We start from the raw sequence: 20,480 nt of genomic DNA on the forward strand, positions 1-20,480 counted from the left end.
TTCTACACACGCCCTCTCGGCAACAAATACAATGTCTGCAGAAATTACATCAACGAACGAGAAGAAGCGGAAAACACGTGACTAATATATTTGCGTTTCATAGTCGTGACACGCGTTTTATCGGATATTCGATACTTTGCTCAAATGAAGTGCTTTGAGTTGTGGATTGAAACGCTCTCTGTCGAGCTGGCTGCGAGCGCAAACAACAATGCTTGAAGCCAGCAAGTACAGAACTGCTGCTTCCAAAAATCCGCAAACCTTCATATGCACATATCAACTCATGACCACTTCTACAACTTATAAAAAAATCTGAATTATTGGTCCAATATTTAGTATTTCATTGTCTTTTTTCTAACTTAGGTCCATGAAAGAAATGTAAAAACTAAAACTCGCAACAGATCTACAGACTTCTCGAATGGATCCAGGTCGAGCATTTTCCACATGGTATATCTCTAGCCGATGCAATTTAATCTCTGATATTAGCCGTTCACAGCTTGAGGTCATTTAAAATACAGCGTAAACACGTTTGACTGATAGTGTATGTTTATGGCCTGGGGAAGTTACTTCATTGCTGCGTGTGTGTGTGCACGTGTGGGTGTGTAGGCGTGCGTGTGTGTGTTGACAGTGGCCTGTAGGGCAGAGGCTTCTGTCTGACACATGGTTGAGTGAAGAAGGTGTGACTAGTAAGAGGAACCCAGCACCTACTGCCTGTCTTTGTATGTGAGTGAGTGCAGAAAGCAAAGACACTGTGGTCTGCCTACATTTGATGGCAAAAAAACCCCCCAACAAAACATTAAATGAACACTGGAATTTTGCGTCGCTCATTCACCCAGGACATTTATTCAGTCTAAATATTTTTTGTGACCTTGTTATTTGGTCGTTTGTCAAAAGGTTTTTCGCTGCAAGGGTTACAAGCTTTCCATGAGGCACAACTGACTGAATTGTCGTTGTGTATCATGTTCAGAAACTAAAAAAATTTAAAAAATAAATAAATAAAAATACTACTAATAAAAAAAAAGTGGTTCTGTTGTTTGATGTTGAGGCAATTTGTTCAAAATGACTACTTCACACCAAAATGTTCAACTTTCTGTTCGATTTTGGGTAGGGGTTCTACAGACTTATGCGTGTCCCATTATGATAGACGTGTGTTGTTGAATATACCCAATCGTTCTCCATCAATTAGTTGAACAAAATAACATCTGGATCCAGATGATTAGATTTTGTGCAACTACATGACAAAATAAACACAGAGCTTTTTTTTTTAATTATTTATTTGTATTTTTTTATTTATTTAGTATTTTTTTAAAGAAGGGCCAATTTTCATCTATTTCACAGAGAAACCGGTTCGATAGTCAAGTTGTGAATTTGTGGATCACAGTTTGTGCTCCAACCTCATGCAATAACAAAACGCAACATTTGATAAAATTGACATCTATAATGTCTTACACGTGAGGTTCAAACTTCAGCAATCAAAGTAAATTTCAAGGACACATTTGTCTTTGTTGGACCCGTGTAATTGCCCATGTTAAGTAAAACTGGCTTCGGTGGATTCATTTTCAATAACTCTAAAAGAACAATACCAAGCCAATTTTTAGGGTTCACGCCTGGGACACTTAGCACTACATTTTCACAAGGATGAACATACTCGCCCAAAAGATTTCTTAAACTAAAGAAAAACCCTCAAATTGGTCATTTAGTTTATAAAAATGCCAATAAGTAATTTCAACAGGGCGCACCAGATGCTTGGGCCTGAATACAAACTCAAGATTCCCTATAGTAAACCAGGCTAGCCATTTGTTCAAAAAGTTGCCTGATGGAAATGGTGGCCGACAGGACAAAGGTTCCCCACCCCTGTTGCAGCGCAGAGAAGTGCATAAAAAGCCACACGACGTACAAACAAGCGCACTATTCTTACAGCATGGTGAGATAATGCTTCTCCCCTTTCTCATCTGCCTCATCCTCGCTCATCCTGACACCCCCCCCATGCCCTCTCCGTCACACTGCTGCTTCTCATCACAAACCTAATCGTCTCACCCCCTCGGCAAGTACGTGCTGTGCGAATTAAAGTGCCCTTGCCCTCTTTTCTGTGTTTCTTCATCCTCTTTGTCTTCTCTCGTCTCTTCCTCGTCCTCCTCCTCGTGTTCCTCTTTCTAATAATTTGCCGCTTTTGTATGGAACGGGTGTCCGACTTTTAAGTGGACACAGCATTTAAATAATGCGTTTACTTATCTCCATTTAAGCTATTGAGCTCCTGACATTTTCAATTTATGTTTACAAATTGCCAGCATTAACATGTAAATGTGGTGGCGGGGCGCCTCACGGGGGCTCGCGTGCGCGGGCGAGGAAGGGTCACAGAGTAGGACAACAAACCAGTAATGGCACAGCTTGTTGAGAAACCGTCGCACTAATGGAATCGGATGTGCACTCAGAAGATCGGCTGAGCGCCGTTGTCATTTGTAAAGTCCTGTATTTATATGAAATGTATACAATTAGACTTTACTTTACTGCTGTAACACCTCAAATTTCCCCATTGTGGGACTAATAAAGGACATCTTTATCTTTATCTTTTACATTAGTCGTACCAGTACAAAACGAGAGAGAGTTCGACGTGAAATTAACTAAGTTTACAGATGAACTGATTTGCCAACATTGATTGTCATTTACGTAGTGCTACTTTGGAGGAACCTAATAATTATTTTCAAAATATATAATGCCTGCAGCTGAATTATCACCCTTACAATCCTGGCAACTTGGGTGCAAGAATACTTACCTAAGAAATAGTGTATGCAACTAGCTGGTCACTGACGGTCGCCTGTTTTGCTGGCGAATGACGGGACACTTGAAAATGACGAAGGTGGATTTCCGTCCGTCAGAGTAATGGTCAATAAGTGCGTACTTCAGTGACGAACAACTCAGTTTGTCACTGAAGGACGCCTGACCAACTGAATATTATAATTCGGTTCGGTTTGAAAAATGATGAACTGATGAATGACGAACGAGTACCCAGGCCGCGGACGGATGACGGGCCAGCAATATTTTGCCCACTCTGTTTGAGGGTATAAAGAGGTCTTAATTACGTGGGTGTGTTGAGGAAGTGGCCGTGGCGTCTATTCTTCACCATTCAGAATACATCCCCACACAAACGGAAGCACAAATCTAAGTCAAGTTGTTTATTTTATCTCTGTTGTATGTCTGCAATATTGTAAGCAGTGAAATCTGATGATTGATTGTAAAAGGAAGAAAATAATGACTCTCCAAGTGAGTGGGCTTTGGATCATTCAGTTGGACCACACATTCAGAACTTCCCATATATAAATGTGACCTGTTTTATTGCCAGTGTTGTACTGACAAAACAATAATGCCTGCATGAGTTATAGCCAGGGGTGCATAAAAGTGGTGCGCTGGTGCGCATCAGGATAGGAAATTGAATATTGGGCTCAAGTTCAAGTCCGTCACCTCCCTTTCGCCTACTAGGAGTAAGTCAGACCGGCCCGAATCCAGTCAAGACAGGCTCCACAATGATTGCTTCCGAGGGCCAATTTCAAAATGAAAGTGAAACAATACTAGATACATCGAAATCAATTCCTTACTTCACTTTAATTTGATGTCCATGTTATCTAGTATTGTTTCACTTTCATTTTGAAGTTGGCCCTCAAGGCGTGTGGCATAGTAGCCAATAAAAAAAAAAAGGAAAAAAAAAAAGAAGAATTTCAGTGGAGCTATGGGTATGTGAGTGTTGGTAATGTTAAGTACACTGAAAATTATAAGAGCAGTAAGAACACATCCATTTCTTTTCTTCCTCATATGTGGTTTCTCACATTTTACAAATGAGTTAGGATGTTAAAAAAATAAATAAAAAATTCAGTATGTGATCACCCCGCTGTAGCCAAAGAAGTGGATTCCGTTGTAAGGCCTCTATCAGCGGATGCTCTTGTTTTGTGAACTCACAAACAAGTGTATAAAAACGCTGGAGTGTTGCGTTTGAACTTAAATGAGCTGCACAGCATCCAGCCCAAGCGACAACAGCGTATCATCCAAAGAGAATGGCTATCATGAAGCGGCAAGCAGCACCCGCTCAGAAGGCTTTTCAATCAAGCCAGACGCGCTAATTCACTTTCTCCTCCAAGCCGCAGCAGGTCGCGCTTGAAAGTTAAATTACACGGACAGACAGAAGGACTAAATGTTCATGAGAGGGATAAAGCAAGGCGAGCAAAGTCTATATTCCGGGACTTCAAACTGTGCTTGCCGAGCGCTAAGAGTGGAGGCTGCCTATAGCTGAGGGGGGAAGTACAGCAGGAGTCATCTATAACTGAGAGGCTCGTAATGAGAAAGATGTGCCAGCCGTCTGCTCGCTGTGATAAGATGCGGAAGTTCCCCCGGGGCCTAAAGCATCGCTGACCCCCAACAACAAAAAGACAACAAATGGGTGACTGCCCAAACCATTCCCTCTTATTTCCATCCACCATTTACATTCTCTCTTTCTCCTCTCTTAAGCACTTTTTGTCTCCAGCTCTACCTCCTCCTTCCCAAATCCAGCTCGGCACAAAGGCCCGCCGCCATTTAATCGGTTTCATCAGCGTTTTTAAATTCATTATTTTTTTATTATTAGCTAAGGAAGAAGAATACACGGTAATTAAGGGGAGGGCTGCAAAGCGTGACGGCGGGGTGGGGAGAGAAGCTTCACTCGGCCGTTGATGTGGAACAAGACGGGAAGAAAAGGAGGAGGTGCGGGACCAAGGACAGGAGAGAAATAGCAAAGACAGCAGCTGAAAGGGCAAGAGCAAGCGATAAGGCAGGCTTGAATGGTAACAGGAAATGAAAGGCTCGGAGCATGAGGGTCACAATGATTTTTCGCTCGCCTGCCCGGCGCAGAGGCTGCACGTCGGCGGAATGGAAATGAGCCCTAATGTCCTGCTAATGCCGTCCGAGAAGAGTCACACCGCACCCGATACGAGACTGTCGTCTGCCTAATCCCCTGTGTCCACTCCAATGGCCCATTCAGGACGAGTGCGCAGTGAGGGCGCTATCAGAGCGTTGTTTTCATGCTAGGTGCGGTTTTATCTTCTTCACACCCTCTGAGTGATACTAATGAAGTGGACAAGAGATGCTTCTGGCAGTTGAAGCGCTCCGGGGACAGATCGGATCGGACTTAGATTCCCCCGATGTGCTTGACATCTTAAAACGCAACATCTTTATGAGGGCCGTTAAACATGCAATTAGAAAGGAATTAACCTTGCAAGGCTGCTAAACTGCAGAGAGTACAGCAGGTACACTTTAAGGGTAAAAGTCTTAATCGGGAGTTGGTACTTTACTGTAGTTCATCCTGAATCCTAAGTACTTCGACTTTTACTTTTTTTATTTGTTGGTATGACCAGCCTATGTTAGAAAATGTTTTTGTCCTTACTATTCATTTAAAGGTCGGCTGGACTACAAACAATCATCTCAAAGACAAAAGCCAACAAAAATGTGAAAGTATATCTACGGAAATGTATCTGTGCCATCTGAGTTTCAATTTAAATGTAGAAGCTAATTTGTTTTTCACTGAATTTCTTGAAAGGTTTCATTAGTTACAAATATCGTGTTTTCAATTAGTGATTAGAACATGAAGCTTCAAATTTGCTTGATGAACCAGCTTGACTGCTATAGATGGCACTGTTAGTTTAAATAAAGGGATTTTAGAAATGGCAACTCAGTGTAATTTCAGCTCAATGTTCAACAGAGAGTGCCATCGAGAGGAGTTAAAAAAATACAACTAGATCATGAAGCAAATTTATAGCTTCATTTTCCCATCACGACAGTCAATCAGTCGCAATCCCCCTCAAATAACAAGGGAACAATGACGTGGACACAAGATCTTTGTTCTTCAATTTTGGTGTTTTCTTAACTCATTTGGACTGGTGTGTTCAATGCAGTTTTTTGCAGAGGAAAACTGGGTGTCCTAAACCCACATGAGTGCAGTGGAAGAACCACACCCTATAGTGTTTCTTGTTGCTTCAATATGTAACATTGTCGATGCCAGCAAGCGCTGTGCATTAGTACATTGGTGAACCGCATCCACTCAATAATTTGAGCGCGTATTGGCCGGGGGCGGCACGGTGAACAACTGGTTATAACATGTCTGCCTCGCATTACAGAGGTACAGGGTTCGATCCTGGGCTCTGGCCTTCCTGTGTGGAGTTTACATGTTCTCCCCATGCCTGCGTGGGTTTCGGGTACTCCGGTTTCCTCACACATTCCAAAAACATGAATGGGAGGTTGATTGGACACTCCAAATTGTCTCTAGGTGTAATTGTAGTGTGCATGTACCAATCATGTTTGCGGACATTCAGGAATTTTTGACGTCTATATTATTGTTTCCCTCCGTTACAGCCACTTTGCTTCTGTGAAACTATTGCGGCATTAATGTAAGGCAAAAACCAGACACGAAGTAAATACAGTATCCGCCAAGCTGTGCTAACATTAATTTTCTGCTGAAACAGCCAGTGGCCAGCAAGCGCAAGTTTGCCGGGAGCTGAAATATCAATTATAGTTTTCTCCTTGGCAGAGAGTGCAAAGCTTTAATCTTTGCACGGCCAATCAAAACGTTGCCGAGACTGAACTGAAAATGGGGAGTGTGTGTATGTGGGTGTGCATGTGCGTGTGTGTGGGAAGGGGGGAGCAGGGCCGTTGGGGGGGTGGTGGATCACACTTAAAAAAGCAGCCGTTGAGTTCGTGTCTCACGTTGTCACTCATGAAAATTGACAAAGTACAAGCAAAAAAAAATGGGTTGGAGGACTCCTATACTGTATTGAATCCCAAGACTTGATATTTTCTGACGTCCTCTGGAAGTTGTTACTCATGTCACTCGTTGTTGTATTTCAGAACTTCCCAAATGGCTCTCAAAATGTTTCTGTTGCCGACTGCTATTATTTTCCTTGGTCTACCCATTCAACATACTTGGTACACTAATAGTTTCTATCCTCGCCAAGCCTTGCTATGGCTCTGATATCTCAGAGTGAACGGAGAAATTCAGCATTGATTATTGTTTGAATAAGGAGTGTAATCTGCCACAATGGAGCAACAAAACATACCTGTCAGTCACATGTTCCAATTCTTTTGCTCACGAATGAGGTGAGCTCATGATCAGCACCCCCAAATCTTGGACCATGGTCCTCAGTCGGAAAATAGCAGAGTGCCCTCTCCAGGTTGGTGATGGAATTCTGCCTCAAGTGGAGGAGTTCATGTATCTTGGGGTCTTTTTCACACGTGATGGTAGGATGGAGCATGAGATCGACAGGCGCATCGGTGCAGCGTACGCTGTGATGCGGACTCTGTATGGGTCTGCCGTGAGGAAGAAGTAGGTGAGTCGAAAGGCAAAGCTCTCGATTTACGTTCCTACATTCACCTATGGTTACGAGCCGTGGGTCATGACAGACAAGATCCCGGATGCAAGGGGCCGAAATAAGTTTCTTCCACAGGGTGATGATTATGACGTGGTTTGGTCAGGCTCATATACCTCCAAAATCTGATACGGTGCATATACAGACCAATCTTGGGTTTGCTGTATTTCAAAGGAATTAAGATTCAGGACTTCATTTCTCAATAACTCTCTAGAAAATGAAGAATGTGGCAAAAGTGTCGAGACGCACACAAGTGCCCCAGCACATACGTTAAGCGATAAAACAACCGCCTATTCCTTTGCTGAGCAGCCACAGCAGGCTTCTTAGATGGCATGTGAAGACTGTAATTTTCCGCCACAATTCCCCTGCTTTTTCTTCCTTCTCCTCGCTGTGCGCGCCGGGGTGTGGAGATAGCGAGCGGAGAACAAGGTGCGGACCTCACTGCCGCCTCTCCCTGTGATCGTTAATGCAGCGGCAGCCTGCGTGGCCGACAGGTTAAAGCGACAATCGGCAGGCGCGCTAAATAAGATCATTCACGGCCTCTTTTAAAGACAGATAGGCAGAAGCGTGTGGCACTGACGCATACACATTTCCTTGAACGTGCCTTGGAGTGGGTGCAATGCGCACATAAGGCTAAGCCCACTGCCTGCTGTAGTTAACCTACCCCAAGGGGGGTTATGCTCTCATTGCGAAGGAAAATGCGCTGAAATGCTTCTTTCAGGGGAAAAAATATCTGTTTCAAGCGCGATATGATGTGACAATTCAGCAAACCTTTTGAAACCTCAGGTCAGTGAGCCTGGAAAGTGGGGATGTTAAATTCATTTTTGTTATGGGCCACATTGTAGATATGGTTTCTTTCAGAGGGGTGTTATCACATCTCATCATACTATTACATGCCGTATACACTGGGACTGTCACATGCACTTCTTTTTAGAATTCCATCAAGTAATCGAGTAATTGCAGGCCCGCATTGCACAATAGTCCCATTGACTCTGACAGTCCTGGTAGCAACACACCTTTCTTTGGATATCATTGCAACTACACACCAATCCGATGTCAGCTATCATGGCCAACTGTCGCGTCGATCTAGAAGTCGGCACGTCGGACCGGAAAAAGACCGAAGAACACACCGCAAAAGCCGACGGAGATGCCAACTACTCTGGACCTGCTGCGCATGTTTTCATGATTTTGTCACTTCCCGTTCTTGTCCAGTGCACTGATTCACAAGCTAACAGCTAATCAAATTTAACCAGACAGCCTGAGCCGATTCTACACGTTGACACTCAATAGTATGAGTGCAACAAAAACACGGCTTAAACAAGAAAATATTTTTTTTATTTAAAAGTTGCGAGCGAATCGAACTGTAATAATAATAATTCTACTTTGAAATATATCAAGATGCGTATTAAATTGTCTTTTATTGGCACGATATAGCAGAGAAGAAAATGGTACAACTACGGTACAGACTAGTTCATTCTAATGTATGTAAAATGACGAAAAAAAAAAGTATTTGCATTGTACCCTCTCTGAGTCATAACATATCGAAACGAAATCCATAGTCGAACCAAATCGTTCCACTTTCATATCGAACCGTCCATAAATTTCACAACCCAGGTGTACTAAAAACGATACCGAATCGGCTTTTGTGGAGAGTTGCACAGCCCTACTTAATGGCAATTATTTCAATCAATTCATTTGTGCAAAAATTGGGGAGGAAAAAAATTGATCCAGCAAGTGAGCGGTGCCTCTGCGCTCACCTTCCCGCAAAGAGCACACATCACAGGGCAGCGAGAGAGTCATTGGCCCACTGCTGGAACCTGAGACATGCGTTGCGCTGGCTCGCCCTGTATTACTTCTTGTCCACATTTTCCCATAAAAATCGAAAAATTTGTGATGGGTTGAAAACAACGCGTCTCTTTGCTCGCAGGCAGCAAGCGATGCTAAAGCAATACTAGTAAGAGTACGTCCTACTTGATGATCGAAAATAATATGCCACCTTATGGCTCCCTGTGGAATGCAATGTTGATTGGCTAACACCACTGTACACGTTGGAGACCAGAGTTCAAATTGCGCTCATTGTGTGGTAACTTCTATGTTGGTCCCTCACAAGACACTTTACGCTAGATGTCAATTCACAGCCGCTCTCAAACCTGGAGAAAAATGGGTGGGTTGCATCAGAAAGCGAAAACTGTGCCAAAAATAGAGCTGTGGTGACCGCTGACACGATGTTATTGACTTCAGTATCAAATTTCCACCATTTGAATGCAATAATAGACTGTGACAAGTTTGGATAAAGTAGAATTAAAGTTGACCGAATTTTCACGACCATATGTTGCACCGTACTAAAAGGTGCCGTCACAGTTGCGGGTGCTACGTCTGTATTTAACACATACTTAAGGCTCACCGTATTATCGACCGCAGGCATGGTAAAACATATGTCAGTTTAAAACATACGGTTGCTCACTTGCACGCTAAAACGTGCATGCATGCTAGCGTAAGTTTAAAAATAAATAAATCAACGGGAGAAAAACTGAGCTGGTTGTACTTATCTTCAAGTATTTAACACGACAGGTTCCTCAGTCAGTCTCATTGCCGTGCTGCCCCTCAGAAATAATAATAGATTTGCGATTGCCGACTTTTGACCTAAGCGAGAACAAGTCAACTTTTAACCCAAGCGAGAACAAGTCCATTTCACAAAAAAAAAACATGAAGACATAACTGAACACTATTTGCTTTAGTGAACCACAGTCTAGTTAGCCATAATTGAATTCAAAGTTAGGAATGTAAAATGTTACTTAAAACACCACCGGTGCATTTAAAGATATGCGAACAGCAACTGTTTGGATCTGGCACTAATTCATTCACTTAACATCATTTCCCCAAATTGCTTTGAAAGGAGAATCACTAGGAAGTCAACCAAATATCAAAGTTTAGAATCCTGGTGATGGTCCAAATTGGAATTGTTCAGCCTTGAAGGGGTTTGCTCTCTGGCGCAGTGCAAAACTATGCAAATAATGCATCATAAACATCCAGCAAATTAGAAAAGTCCCAAAGAAGTTCCTTTTTTTTTTTTAAAGTGCCATTTAAAAGCAAAGCGCTATCAGTGTACCCGCAACTAATTAAATCAAGTGAAGTTAATTAGCATTAAGTGTGTGAGTTTACAAAAGATAAACGAAAGAGAGAAACAGTCTTTATAAACAGAGTCTGTGCTAAGTGTTGATATTAGAAAAATAATGCAATCTTTCCTTTTCATTTACGTACACAACTGTTGCTTAACAAACGTATCAGCGTATCAGCACCCAGCGGAAGCGATTACACTGTGACGTTTCTTGAGGAGAAGCTATTATGTAGGTGCTTATTTATCAGAACCTGGTTCCTCATTGGGACCGAAATTAAACAACTTTAACAATCACTAACTGCTTTTGTAATATTTTTAACTGTAAAGACTTACACAGGTTTGAAATTTTTCAAATCTCCGATATCCTTAATCACTATGGGGATTTACTTTCTAGACACTTCTTGAAAGTTTGAGGTCGACACCTTTTCTCTAAGGCAGTGGTCCCCAACCACCAGGTACTGATGAAAGGGGAACAAGAAAACCTGCATTACTTCCGGTTTAATTGTTATTCGAGGTTTAAAAAAAAATGTCATTTTAAAGAGTGACCAGCTTCTCTCCGTTTCATCCATCTATGATGGACTCTTGATGCATGTCAAGATGGTAATTTTCACGGTCGCATTACGCAAATATTAAACCCACAATCGAGCAAAATGAATAAAAAACAGACAAGGTGCGAAAGCCCACCCTGCACAATGCGCAGCGAGCACCATGAGCAAAATCTATGGACACGTGTCAACCGGTACGTGAGAAAAGTGGTTGTGGACCACCACTCGAAGTACTGGTTGCTATGGACCTTTGAAAGATATTCCAAAACTTGAAAACGCCTTTATCTCTGAATGAGGGATTTCAAATTGCCATCATTGAAATTGTTGTAACTGTCAATTTTTGAGATACGTCCATGTATTATACATCATTCTAAAGGGAATTGAGGGTCGAATTACAACACACGAATATCTCATTTTTCATTTTGTTTTCACAAAATCCAACTTATCACATATACAGTTCACATTTGCTTCACTCCAAATGTCTCCAAAGTAAGCCCGAGTTTGCGTTGCATGGCGCCATTGGGAATCAATGTGAAGTGGGGGGCGGTTGTGTAAACAGATTATTAACGCCGTGTTGTGTGCGCATTCCACTATATTACATGCCGCTATGATTCTCGATCGACGCCTCACCCCCCCACGCAACTGAAAGCACAATAGATTTTCAGGCGCAGGCTTCTGAAAGAAATCCATTGGTAATTTCAGCCTGATCAATTAACCGCTCGAGCTCGTCACATTCTCCAGTGCATTATCCATGTGCGACAATGATAAAGCCACTTACTGCCGTTCAACATATTTTTATGAAAAAAAACTTGCTTTTTTTTCGCCCCAACCCAACCATCCTTATATATATTCTTGTGCCGCTGTATCGAATATTTGACGTTTAAAATATAAAGCATGCTCCGTTTTGCTCTGAATAATGGAACATTAGGTTTAATAATGAGGTTGTCAGTAGCAGCATCATGTTGAGTGTGTTTGATTTAGCAACTGCTCTGATGTGTTTACAATTAAGAACGACAAAAAGGGGATTATTCAATCGTCGTGCCATCATCATTTGTCGACTCTTTCATCATGTTTATGTTTTAATATTAACCGCTTCAAAAGTGAATTCTAAAGTGGTTATCGAGGTACAATTGTAATAAAACATTTCATTAATCATTGACAGATTCATTGGCGTGGCAAAACGTTAGGTGGTGGTGTCAGCTGCCAGCCCTTGGCAACTGTAAACCACCTATGGTCAGAAGTCTTCAATTGACAAAACGACTCGATTTGTTACTAGTTGCCGATGGAAAAATAAATCACTGAGGGCGCAAGGTAGTGACATGCACAAAACGTAGCAAGACCAACTTATTTGGTGGCTTATATTTGGTACTATTATTCTATTTAACCGTAGGGTATTTTTGACAAAAGAATATCAGAGGCCCTTTCTAAGGACATGCAGGAACTGTTTTAAATCGTGAACAATTCGCACAATACAGTAAGTCTCCTTTAAACCAGCATCCGCCTCATGTGTATTTACGAGCGAGAGAGTCATGACTACGCCGGCAAGATCAGTGCTTTTGGCAGCACAGGCAAATAAAGAAAAGAGGGGACGGGATTATGTGTACGCGTGTGTGCGTGTGTTTGCAGAACTGTCCAAGTGTGGCAGTAGTGGTCCTCAGTCACATTATCAGTGCCACAGCAGCACTTTTTCCTTTCATCCGGCTGCCCAGCGACGACTCTCCCGCCCTAACAGACCATAAAAATAAACCCCTCCCTCACACAAACACTATCCCAAAAGCACTCTTTGTCCATACAAACACGCACTTTTCCCGTTGCTCAATCCCGTATTTGTGGATTTGCCAAGAACTGAAGAATTACCACACTCGACCTGCTCTATCTATCCACTCGCTTAACATCAGATGTAAACACCGCACTACGCTGGGTTATCTTTGTTTTTAGAAAAGCTCTCCTAAGGTGCAATTCTTACACTGTTTTGTACTTAACGACACATCAACATCCACATTCACATAGCCAACGGCTTTATGTTTTCAGATAATTACATGGAAAGCAAGATCATCGCCAGCATCTGAAACAGCGACAATTGTCTTCAACAAACAGAGGCTCACCAATATGGCCACTAATCTTCCAAAGTCTTGCCCAGTAAAACATAGCAGGATGTAGTACTCGGAACGGCCTGTGTATTTAGGATGACAAAAAACCCCCCCAAAAAAAACCACTCAAATCAAGAAGAAAAACTCAAACCAAGAAGAATCTAGGTTGTGTTTTTATCTTATTTGGTAACTGATGAACATTTCTTATTGTTCACTTCTCATTGAGGAGACGTTAATGTTTGTGTTTCAGGAACTGGAGTGTGCCCTCCAGTGTCAGTGTAATAATTCCTCAGAAAATAAATATTGAATTTTTTAATCAAATAATTCACATAGTGTAACACTCGATTCCTTGGGGGTGGTGAGTGCTAGTCCGACATCGGGGTTCGTGGGAGAAAGAACAGCACACGGAGAGGGAATAGCTCCACATTCGACTTTATTCATTCGTCCGCTCACTCCATATAACGAGAGCCTCTCCCTCGCTCGTTCCTCTTTACACTCCATATCCCTCCGCCAATACAACAAAACAATAGTTCCCCTAAATAAGAAATAAAATAGATCGATACAAATATAGACATTCTCGTGAAAATAAATCTTACACTAGCATTATCAAAAATGTAACATAACTCAAAAACTATCTTTAATAAAATAAAATAATATACTTGCACCTACGGCGGCACGGTGGCCTCACAGTGAGAGACAGCATCGGTGGTGGGTTCGATCCCAGCTCCGGCCATCCTGTGTGGAGTTTGCATGTTCTCCCCGTGCCTGCGTGGGTTTCCCCCCCACATTCCAAAAACATGCATGGCAGGTCAATTGAACACTCTAAATTGCCCCTAGGTATGAGTGTGAGCGTGGATGGTTGTTTGTCTCTGTGTGCCCTGCAATTGGCTGGCAACCAGTTCAGGGTGTCCCCCGCCTACTCCCCGAAGATAGCTGGGATAGGCTCCAGCACCCCTCACGACCCCAGTGAGGAGAAGCGGCACAGAAAATGGATGGATGGATGGACTTGGACCTACTAACATAGCTGCGCTAGCGACCTAGCTTACTTGTAGGCAAACAGACTTTTTTTTTTCCACTGTCAATAAGAAAACAGGAGCACTATTTGAGAAAGAAGGTCTGTCTGATTAAAGACAGGCAAATTCAAGAACTTTTGGCCACTTAATGTTTGATACGCAGTACATCTGACACTGATCAGCTTTGCAGATAAGAGATTTACTAAGACAATAAACCGAAACTTACACTAGCTACACTTGAGAAAATTATTGTTATGATTTAGTAGTTGAACATAACTCTTAGTTATGCAAGGTTTAGTTCTGAAAAACTCTATACATGTTGCATTCATCATTATTAAAGACAAAGTATTATTGTATTAAATGAATGAGTCAACATTTTAGCACAAAGGATAGCATTATATTTGAACTGTAGAGAGTAACAATCAAAACACTGATTACGAGTTAGAAAACGATTTCCCCATTTTGGGAGCCTTGCACACTACGCGCCTCTTTGTGAGTTTACATACAACAGCATTGAGAGGCTTTATGTCAGAGTAGTTTTCTCATGTTCCCTCGGACAAAGTCAGTATTTCATCCATTCTTCTCCCAACAATACATCACTCGTGGGCATTTACTTTGTCGATCCACTCAGTGGTGGAGCGATCAATAAGAGTCACTTGAATTAACAACCCTATTTATGGATGGCTGCGATCACCAGGCCGCCTACTTGAGTGCCGTGTTCATGTGCCTTCACATAAACAAGATGGATCACATACCGCACACAGGGACACAAATTGTAATGAATCATATTAGTGGATGTGTGTAAAACATACTCAGGCGATCAAATACAAGTTAACGGCTATAAAAACACAATTGCCCCAAAAATAAGCAGAGGGTCATAACAGATCTAAAAATAGAGTTTGACCAATGCATCAAGAGGGTCAACAATTTGGGTCCCATAACGCCATGAGTCTCATTCAGTCATGGAGTTATTTGACTGAGTTGATTTATTCAGTGTTTTGTAGAATCATTATTGTCTTTTCAGAGTATAATTTTCCTTTGAAAAAGTAAAATGTACTGTACTAAATTTGCTGTGGAGTCGGGCAGAAATCACCATCTCAGACAACCTGATTTCAAAATCATTTAAGCTGCGTTTTTTTTTTAAAGGTCTCTTGGGCCCCACGCTCACAAAGCAGGTCACACTAACACACACTAAGTGATTTAAAAAATAATAATAATAACAATAATTAATTAAAAGCGTCTCGCTGTCGCCCGTAGTCCCGAAAGTAATTTATTTCACCGCTGCGTGAATGCTAGGCGCCAAGCTATCTTGCGCCGCAGCAAAACGGACTGTTCAAGATATGCAAAGTCTGTGCACAGCAGTAGCAGCAACGAGCTGCGTGATGCGGATCATCACCTTCGAGGTGACAAATAAACTACCCCACTACATGTAGCGTTTTCACCGAGGAGGCAAACGAGGAGTCGCTAAGCGTGCTAATCTTTCAAGTGAAATGAAGAGTCGAGAACAACCAAAATAAGTGCTAAGGTGTCCATTCGAGTTTTAATATAAGCCTGGCTAGAACCGCGTTCGGGTGGAGGGCCAGCAGCTATGAACAGAAATGTATTTTAATTAATAATTATCTAGACATAAAATAAAATCGTTCAACCCTTCTGTGTAGTCGCCACTTTGTGGTAGACATGCGCTGGAAATGAAAATAGGGCTTTAAAAGTCTGGCGGCACTTCGCTGTACTACAACTGGCATCCAGTTCGGATGAGGAGACTTGACGTTGTGAATGGAGGTATTGTGAGTTTGGCGTGCCGTTCTGGTCACTTCAAGTACACCGCAGAGTATAAGAGCAGTAATAAGTGCCAATTTTGTTCCTTAGCATGTGTGCACGCTTTCACTTTTCAAAAATCACTTAAGATGTCAAAACTATGAGCATACACTGCTTTACTCTTTGTAATTGTGCATCACGGCCCTGTAAGGGGAGGCTAACAAAAAAAAAAGAGGCTGTTTTAGATCTGAACATTCCTGGGATGTAAAAAAAATAAATAAAAAAATTCCGTATGGCAAGCCAGTCAAAGGAACGGCGAGAGAGGGAAAAAAAGGCATTAGCACAAAAAGCTTCACAGTTGACGGCTTGCAGATTCGCTGACGCCTGTAATAAAGTAAGGCCATCCGGGTGTGCAAGAGTTGACATTGCGTGCAGGTGTACAGTCAGCCATCTGCATAAAGAGCCGACGCTTCTGCCAGCAGCCATCATGGCCTCGACAGATTAGAAATTGTGCGCGCATGTGTACGGATTCGCCGCAAATAATGAGAAATGAGTTTTAAATTGTCGCTCCGCCAGCAACGGGGAGGGGAAAAAAATGGGCCTTGTCAATATGTGGCGCACGCGATGCAGCCGGTGAGCGAGAGGATTTAGGGGCGAGCGAGATTGGGGGAGACAGACAGTGGGAGAGAGAGTGAAGGGGAGGGAATCAGGGGATGACTTTGTTTTGGTTTACTGCTTATTACCATCATAATCCTTTGTCCCGTTCCCCCACTCTGCAGTCTGGGCACACCTCTCTCGCCTCGCCGTCAGTCGCCGTGATTGCCTTGTATTTAAGAAGCCTTCTGTGAGCCGCTGTTCCGACAAATGCCTTTCCAATACCAATCGCAGCTGAGTGCGCCTCATTTGAATGTGTGAAAGGGGTTTTGATTCCATCAGCAGAACGCTCCTCCAAGCGCGCCGCGGACCATTCAATACCAAGCCGGCAAATATCCGCACCTCGCGTATAAATATATATGAATGCGGGTGTATTATAAAGGGCTCGGCTCCTCAAACACATTGTTCATTAATCCCTCTTTTATTCTCTACATACGGCCTCATTAGCGCGTCTCCTTTATGGCGCTTGGAACTTGTCACCGGCGCACCAAACGTGCGATGAAACAAGCGCTGGAGTGATCGTAAACCCCAACAAGGAGGGAAAACAAGCTAATTGTGCTCACAGTTTTGCTCTTTGAAAATGTTATCGCCACCTGGTCACCGGCTAATGTGTTATATGCTCTCGACTTTGCAAGAGTGATGATCCCATGTAGGGGGAGTGCGGTTAGCTCCGCCTAAGCAGCTGATTGACCTTCATACTTATCGGTGCATATCGTTTGCCTGCTTCTTGGGTCTGTGCGGGGATGGGATAATGCATCCCAATTAAAATCTTTAGCAAATCCAGTTGCTTTATTACTCAGAGCCAGTGAGAGTTACCCAACATCAATGTTGAAGAGCTTCCTAAATCCCAAAGTAATTTCCTTCAACAGACGTGTATTGGAGACGCACAATTAATCCTACACTTTGCCATTGCAGATCTTGGTTTGGTCCTTATGGTCGGTAATGTAATAGCCAATAAAAACTTTTAAATTTGTTCATTAATGACAGTGGCGGAGGTTAGCATCATCCACCGGAAAGTGGTTTCTGCCACTGTGGTCAGTTCTATTTTTTTTTTCAACCCATTAGACTGTTTGAATCCTGGTTGTAGAAAAAAAATGTGTGCCATGAGTGGGATGCTTACCAAAATGCCATCCTTGGTTGGGCTGATCGTATTGCGATTTTACTGACAGATATTGCAGTATGGTTTTAATTTGAGATTTTCTTCGCAATGTACAAGTGACATTTACAAATAAGACGGAAAATACCACTATACCATTAAAAACAATAAAAGCTATTACTGTAATAATGCAAGGACACTAAAGAGGTTTTGTGAAGGGGGCAGTTCTTTCTCAAGTTTTTAAAAACTACTTGCCGTCAAGTATATGTTTGCATTTATGTGTAATTGTATACATGAAAATAGATTTTTTTAACGGTAAATTGTTTTTTATTTCATACTAATGTACATGTTTTTTGTACATAAATGATTATAAGTCAAAAATCATTGTCCCTTACCAAAGCTAAATTGATTCTAATATATAATTTTGAGACCTATTGTTGTGTAGAACTCAAAACTCTGTGGTAAAAAATCATGTAAATATTATTGATGAGATGATAAATATTTACATTTGACATGAAACCTCTTCGTCACAATGGCATCAGCTGTTTCCGTGTTCCGGTCCGAGAGCGTCTAAGGCTGCCGTCATCATTATTTTATGTCTGGATACGTATTGATTGAAATACAACATTTCTGTTCATAGCTGCTGGCTTTCTGTCCTAACGCGGTTGTTGCCAGACTTCTGTTAAAAGTCGACTGTACACCTCAGCATTTATTTGGGGTTTTTCCCAACTTACTATTTCAACCCAACAGAGCCCTCTTCAAATCCAGAATGACAGCCGTATGCAACAGACTCTCATGTCAAGAACAAACAGCATGGATTTTTACTGTCTTGGACGGGACACTGTATTTTTTCCTACCCAAAACAGCCCATTCAGATATGTGAGAACAGTTCTCTTCCATAGACCTCCAGAATAATTGATCAGAAGTGGGATTCTTAGCTAAGAGTCCATCCGTGTGATGCAGAGAAATGCCACTATCCAGTTTGGTATTATGCTCATTGTGCAATTGGACATGTGATGTCACTAAATCCGTTGTACATCAAAAACCGTGACGACGGTTCGAGGGCCCCTATCCAGCCTAATTTAGATATTTCCGTCGTCCAACACACCTGATTCAAATGATCAATTCTCTCTGCAGAAGCCTGATCACGATCCTGAACTGGTTCTGACTGCAGCAAAAGCGCACATTACGCATCAGCCGTAACGCATGAAGGCATTTAAATTACTTCAAAGACGTTAGCAAAAGGTTGATGGATCAAATGATGGAGTGTAGTCGAGGTTCTCACTGTTCGTGGCGGCTAAAAATGTAACATTTTGTAAACCCAACCAACTGAAAACGGAAATAACTTACACCTGAATTGACATGGAGCGCTCCGTTCACAGTATGTATGCCATTTAAGAATGCTATTTCAGTACGTCAAACAACACAGTTAATAAAAGTTTTATTGGTGCAAGAGTGCCACACAGGGCTACAGCCGACCAGTGTCATGGAACAGATTGTTTGACCTCAGAGACTTCACTCTTGTTTGATTTCATTCAAACAATCATGACCTGTGAGGAAAAAAATCGCTATAAAAACATTGTTGTTTCTGGCCAATACTTAACTGCTGTGTATTAAAGAAAGAACAAATGAACACTGAATCCCAATGTTTGAGATTAGTGAGTTAAATTCGGCAAAGAATTGTTTAATCTCCAAACTTGCGGATGCTAAACGACATCTTTCCTTGAGATTTTGCAGAATACACATTTTGTTTGGCTCAAGGCAAAGATTAAAATATGTGGCAAATAGCTGAGACGTTGTTTTCTTCCTCTGTATAATGTCCAAATTTACTAAACGTATTCAAAGTGCATTTGCGTTGCAGATATTAAAAGAGGAGGTCTGAAAGTAAATCTTTGGTTGTATACTTAAGTGCTGGTCAAATCATACATTACAAAGAACGTCCTGTGTTCGGGAGGGACAAATACACCATCCTGTGCATTATTTTTTCTGTTACATCAAACTCAATTTCATGGGTGACACGGTGAAAAACGATTAACACCCAATTTATATACCTTTAAAGGGAAACACGGCGCTGCAAATTGTGCTCGTGACTAATCCCTGCAGTACTCGGGGATGGGATGTGCACAGTCCGCGAAGCTCTTGGTCTGTCGTGATGTCTAACGTGACAGAGGCAGTGCAAAATGCTCGTCGGCCTATCAAGAGTCATCGCACCCGGCGGCCAAGTGCTGCGACTTGACGATGTCAAAGGATTATGTTGTTTGCGGCTAACAATACTAATGGCACTTCTTTTGCATTACGATAATTGCCAAGACAAAATTGCAGCCTAATTTCTCCCTGTTTCTAATTATTCGGCTCTTCAGCGCTAGCAGGCAGTAGGAGAGGAGCATTGGCAGGCAATTAAACTCCCGCAATTATGCCTCTATTGTAAAACACGGCTTTACCAAGGATTTGTAGGGCACACAGTGATTGCTCGGTGACGCAATTAAATCCAGGATGAATCTGGCATCGACCTGTGAGAAGATCCTTTAAGTTGACTGCAATTGTTCTGAACAGGCTGTCACAACAGCCCGCAACAACCAAAATGTGCACATGTAGTGGTGCCGATGAAGCTTTGGACTTAATTGCGGCTGCACATACGAGGGCAAGGCGAGGTAAGGCTGCCTTAATCATTTAGAACATTTCATACGCCAGATAATTCAATGCGCTTCACATACGTTTTTTTTTTTTGGACTACAATTCGCTCCTGACTTAAGTCGAAGCAGCCCAAAAATACATAATGAGGAAGAAATAAAAATACGTTAATGTTACATTTTTTTTGCAGGTAATTTAT

At 42.1% G+C, this 20,480-nt stretch overlaps 1 protein-coding gene across 2 annotated transcripts in view; it reads right to left on the reverse strand.

Annotated features, from left to right (window-relative positions):
• Positions 1–20,480, reverse strand: part of LOC148336998 (uncharacterized) — a 59,709-nt gene that overhangs the window by 15,419 nt on the left and 23,810 nt on the right. The window lies entirely within an intron of this gene.

Source organism: Idiotropiscis lumnitzeri, chromosome 5, assembly GCF_059441095.1.
Source record: "Idiotropiscis lumnitzeri isolate Australia: NSW breed Sydney's pygmy pipehorse chromosome 5, RoL_Ilum_1.0, whole genome shotgun sequence".
Lineage (NCBI taxonomy): Eukaryota > Metazoa > Chordata > Actinopteri > Syngnathiformes > Syngnathidae > Idiotropiscis > Idiotropiscis lumnitzeri.